At 39.4% G+C, this 6,024-nt stretch overlaps 1 pseudogene; it reads left to right on the top strand.

Moving 5' to 3' along the window:
* LOC108440721 overlaps window positions 1–1,271 on the top strand; it is a 38,757-nt pseudogene extending 37,486 nt beyond the window's left edge.
* Window positions 1,272–6,024: the final 4,753 nt, after the last annotated feature.

The raw sequence follows: 6,024 nt of genomic DNA, 5'->3' as shown, positions 1-6,024 counted from the left end.
CTGGGTTGTAATATGGTTAAAGTGCAGAATATCAGAATAACATTTATTCACTAAAGGCTTTACATGTAACAGGAATGTGTTGTGGTGTCTGTTCAGGAGAACAGAAACAGGAGGAATCAGAGATTAAATACAGTCACAATGAGAGCAGAAGTATTGATACTTACGTATAGTAAGTACATAAAAGGAAAGGTAAATTACCCTCTGTGGTGCCGGTGTTTGTTTTGGTGGACTCACCACATTATTGGGTTTAAATCAATACAGCTATAACAGGTTATGTAAAAATACCAGATGTTTAAAATATCACAGTGTCCAGGGTAGGGTTCACCTGTAGCAGCTGTAGCCAGTCAGCAGCCTGTCCATGTTGTCGACCCTCACACACACACAAACACACACACTAACAGCAGGCCCGTGCTTTTATTCCCCACAGGTTCACCCAACACCACGTGTGAATTATAAATGGGGGGGGGGTGAACAGAGTGAATACACTGAAAATGGGTTATTTTATATGTTCTTCCCAGAAAAGGAGCAAAGGCCAAGAATCTGACGTTGACATAATAAATGTCATTTTTCAGGGCCCCACAGACTTGAAGGGTTAAAGAGTGAGCACATGTTCTTTTTTTAACATTAAAATAATTTGAATAGTTTGTTCTTAATGCTGGTCATGATCTGATCATGCTCTCTATAAGAAAGGCAGCAAGTTTGACTGTAATGATAAAGTACAACTTGTACATTACATTAAAATCCGACATCCTTCCACCCATGCAGGTCATTAGTGTGGTGGTGCGACTAACGAGCAGTACTGATGACATAAATTAGCATGAAATATGTGTGAACTATTTCTCACTGATAGGAATTTTTTTATTATTTTATCAACTGTATTAAAATGTGTGGGAATGTGACAGAGAGAATAAAATATCTTGGGATCTTTAATGTTTGTAACAAGACGCCTGAAAATGTAAATGAAAATGAAAAGTACATTTACACGAGTCCAAGCGTTCAGTTTCACTGAGCAAAGTACAAATCTTTAAAAATAATGAAGCAAGAGGAGGACATGGTTTAGAGAGTAGTTTACACTGCGATTTGCACAAATGAACATTTAAACTTCATCACAGTGGAAACTGAAGAGAGAAGGAGCTTTAAATTGCGCATTAAAAGCTGACTGCAGAAAAGCCTTCCGGTTGACAACATAGAACTTTGTTCTTTTGCTCACAGATGCAGAGGAAGAGCTTCTGCTTCGGTTCTCTCAAGGACGATAATGGGATCGGCTACTGTAGGTCAGGAATGGAGGATATGTAACAGTCATAACAGGTCAGCCCAGTCATGCAGTGATGGCATGTGTGTTTTTCCTCTTAAGAAAATTCGCTGGCAACACCTCCACATTCCTCAGAACGAAGAGTTTCCTGTTCATGCCCAACAATCAAGTTTGCTGCAACTTTCATACACACTTTGATGTGTCATTATTTTGAGAAAATAAGATATTATTTTTATGCAGTAATAAAATTGAGACAATGAGTAATTATTGCCTCAGAACTCGTGTTTCCATAGTGGTACATTTGCAGGAACTATATGAATATAAGAATTGTCACTACAGAAACACATTTCCTGGAATTAAATAAACTTTTTTTAATGAAAAACTTTAATGAAAAAATATTTTGATTTTATGCCAGTACAAATGTTCAAAGCTATGTTTGCTAGTCATGTATCGCTTTAGTCAGTACTAAAACACCAGATGTTATAAGGGTGTTGGTAGTGATGAAATGTAAAGCTCAAAGAAAAAGGATTTTAGGCCCAAAATGTGTTTTCAGCTCCGCCAATATGGTAGAATGATCCACATAATGAAGGGAACGAACATGGAATGACCAATAAACACTGCTTCATAAAAAAGCAACAGATATTTATTTGACGCATCTGCCGCTAAAACGGATCAAACTCTTGATGGCCCAAAGAACTGCTGACCTGTATCGTTGATTTTGGGAATTCCAAGCCGCAAATTGCCCATTTGAACATTAACACTTGAAACTGGATGACTGTGTCTAAAACTGTGTACTTTCCACTACATAGTGCACTATTTTGGGGTTCTGCCATTTTCTAGAGGTGTCTGAAAAGATTTACGTTTACGGTGTTTGGCTGACGCTCTTATCCAGAGCGACTTACAATTTGATTATTGTTACACACTTAAGCGAAGGTGGTGTTAGGAGTCTTGCCCAAGGACCCTTATTGGTATAGTGTAGGGAGCTTGCCTAGGTGGGCATTGAACCCCAGTCTACAGCATAGAAGGCAGAGATGTTACCCACTACACTAACCAACCACCCAATTTAGTGCACTCAAACAATCACAATACACAAATTATTTACTACCATTGTAAATTCTATTCCCTATAATAGTGCTCAATACAGTGATTCCGATTAATGCTGTGTATGGATGCTGAACTATCTACAGATACTTCACTGTACACTGTCAGTACTTCAGGTTGTAGCCTATTCATTAGCTTATGAACATGTCAATCATGGCAGGAGAGAGCTCATCATCCCAGCTCTGTGTCCTCCATGAAAATGATCCACTACACAACTACTGGTTGAGTAAGCAAACCCACCTGAACAACACTACAGCCCTGGACTTAACATTCAGTCTGCACATTACAGTGATGACACTGAAAGGGCTACAGGAACACTGCCTTCACATTCATAAACACAGATTTACTAATAGTCTAATAGAAAAACTGCCTTTAATCCACACACTGTGTCCATGTTCAGTCAATTTGTTTAAGTTCATTCTTTGGAGATGAGGTGGGTGAACGATTAACATGTAAAGTCATTCCATATTGTACTTCTCCACTGACCATTAAAGACACAATCACAGGCCAATAATTAAAGTAATTAAACTAGCTTTCAAAGCAAAAGTCTGATCTCGCTACTGACTCTCCCAACAGTTCCTTCAGCTAGTAACCTAATTGTATTGTTGGCTTTTAAAAATATGATGTTATCTGATGTGAATGTTTTTGGCATCATGTGTTTCCTTCTCTTCTCTGATTTAATCTGGTTTCTGTTTTTTCCAGGTTTTTAATGCCGTCTCTTTGTTTCCTTCTTTGTTTTAACTTGTAAGTTTTGATTTGAACTGATTTCTTTCATGTAAAGCACATTTTAAATGTGCATTGGAGATGAATGTTAATGTTGATTTGAATAAAAGACAGAAAATTCTACAATCCCAGTATGGAGGGTCACATGAGGACAGATTGCCGAGTGGAGAAGCTTCACACTGACTGTTTGTGGTTGATATATTAGAGGTACAGTATAAAAATGTTTATACACAGAGAAGAAATGGAAGAAAGATGCCCTTTGATGATGCCTGTTGTGCTGTAGACATCAACTGCTTATGAGTGTCGTACGACAATAGACTTTGATAAAGTGTAGCTGTTTCTTTCTCTGCTGTTCCCCAGCTCAGTATAAAGGCTGGTAACTTCCTGGTGCTGTCGGGTGCTCACTAGGTTATGTTACCAAACCTGTTAGTGTGACCAAGGAGGATGGGTTGTTGTTGTTGTTGTTGTTGTTGTCGTCGTCTAATCAAAGGTATTTTATGTTGGGGTGCTGAGATGTTAAGCAGCATGTATGTGATGTGAACAATGACATCATGCAGAACAATCAAATCACTGCAGATTGAGATGTTAGCTGTAAAATAAGCTTGTTATAGCTGTAGATGTTATAATATCTTTTAACTAGCAGGTGAAAAATAATCACATGCAGTTTTCTCACACTAACTTTACTAATCGGCTCTCGGAGGTTCTGGTTCATTGCCAAAAGCCACTTCGTGCATGTTTGCATTTGTAGGAAATCAGTGGTAAAGTACCAAACTACCTGTTAATCTCTTTGTTCTGTTTTTGAAACAGGTGCAGCTTCTGGTTCTCATACACTAAGCTAGGATTAGGTATTCTGGTGCTGATGCACAAAAAATGCAGAGATAACAAATACGGACTGCGATTTGCTGCTGTAATCTCAAACGTATTGACACTGGTAAGATATTTCATGTGTACAGCATAAAAGTTTCAGTTCATGACATCTAATCTAATGCATCGATTACAACATGATATAGATTGCTCATGTACCACATGGTGGTGAAAGTGAATCCATGCTGAGGTGGAAGAGGGGAAGATCTGTTTTAATTCATGGCATAAAGTTCATTCAATCTGAAACTCTGTAGACGTCTGTAGTACATGGAACTACATTCAGTATAGCAGTCACTGTTAGAGCTGTTCAGTCTTTACTGGTGAAGAAAGTAAAATAAACTGAGAGTTGGTGGTCAGATGAGGTCAGATTGTGCTGAGTGGACATGCTTCACACTGACACACACTGTGATACAGTAGAAGAACATTCATTAGACAGTGAAGAAACAGAAGAAATCTGTGTAGCTGTTTATCTCTGATCTTCTACAGTTCAGTATAAAGTCTGTAGGCTTCCTGGTGCTGTTTGGCACTCTGTAGGCTATGCTACCAAACCTGTTTGAGTGCCAGAGCAGAAAAGAAACTCGAATTGTTGTGGTTTGCTCATCACGTGGTGTGGCTTGCTCATCACGTGGTGTGGCTTGAACACAGACTTGGCATTTCCATGCAGTCTCTGATGTGTAGTTCTTACAATAGAAAACACAGTTAAGCAGCAGGTACTGCTCAAGAACTTCATTCATTTTCCTCTACTCAGGATTAACGCAAGGCAAGTTTTAGGGGGGCTTTAGTTATTTACACCCCACACAACCGAATTAGCCTCCGAATCAATGTAACTCAAATCATCTATAGTTTATTCTCACTCATTCTCCATTATTCCACTGCGCCTTCAAGTCTTTAAATTTACAAAATACTGTACTAGCAGGGCACAAGCCAGGGGGAGGAGCTACTGCTGCTCTAAATCAGTGCTGCATACTTTCTTACATAACCTTAGAGGAGAAGACGGTCCTTTCAACCAATCATATCAGACCTGGGGACGGGTCTGTGGGTCTATGCGCATCATCAGTAGTATGATGAGGTGGAGAAGATCTGTAGACATCTGTGGAACAAGGAACTGTGTTCAGATCAGCAGGTATAGAAAGTGAAATAATCTGAGTGTCGGCGGGTCAGATGAGGACAGATTGTGCTGAATGATGCTTCACACCTCTTTGTTAGATACAGTAGATGTACATTCATCCACTCAGAGGACAGTGCCCTCTGCTGGAACTACAGTGCCTCCCTTTAGTTGCATGCCCAATCTAAATCTCTAGTACTTGTAGACTTAACGTATGTGCCACCAAGGCAGTAGGACTCTAATTCTGCCATTCGTCTAGGCCAGTGGTCATCATGCCTTTCTGTAGAGTCTTACTCTAACCATAATCTGCCACACCTGCTCCAGCTTCTTCAGAAGTCCTTCATTGGCTGGATCAGATTCATTAATATTAGGGAAGGGGGAGGGTTCAGTATGTTAGCTGCAGGTTGGAACTAAATTCTGCAGGAAAGAAGATCTCCAGGAGGAGGGTTGGTGGCCACTGGTCTAGGCCATAAGGGAATAATGTTGATTTCAGCAGACTTTCTTCCTGGAGTTTCTAAAGTGAAACGTATGTGATGACATAAATGACACAGAGGAGTTCCGAAAAAATAAAACCATAAATTATACTTTATTTTAAACTAAAGAGTTCAATCTTTTAAAGAAAGTAACACAGTTTATGTGCAAATGTGCAGATTTTAGTACGTTTGCAGCAGAAAATACTAAAAAAATAGCAGATATGGCAGGAATAGTTCTGGTAACTGTGGCTAAATGATAAATAGTAATTGTTCATTAGCTTTAAGAATGAAAAGTAAAAAAAATGGAAAAGCATAATGAGAAAATAAAGAGAATAATACTCAAAAGTTTCTGCCCTGCGATGGACTGGCGACCTGTCCAGGGTGTATCCTGCCTTACACCCAATGACAGCTGGGATAGGCTCCAGCACCCTCCGCAACCCTGAGGGAGAAACGGCTTAGAAAATGTGTGTGTGTGTGTGTGTGTGTGTGTGTGTGTGTGTGTGTGT

The sequence above is a fragment of the Pygocentrus nattereri genome, chromosome 20 (assembly GCF_015220715.1).
Source record: "Pygocentrus nattereri isolate fPygNat1 chromosome 20, fPygNat1.pri, whole genome shotgun sequence".
Classification (NCBI taxonomy): Eukaryota; Metazoa; Chordata; class Actinopteri; order Characiformes; family Serrasalmidae; genus Pygocentrus; species Pygocentrus nattereri.
The sequence above is the reverse complement of the archived record's forward strand: the minus strand, read 5'-3'. Positions and strand labels throughout refer to the sequence as shown.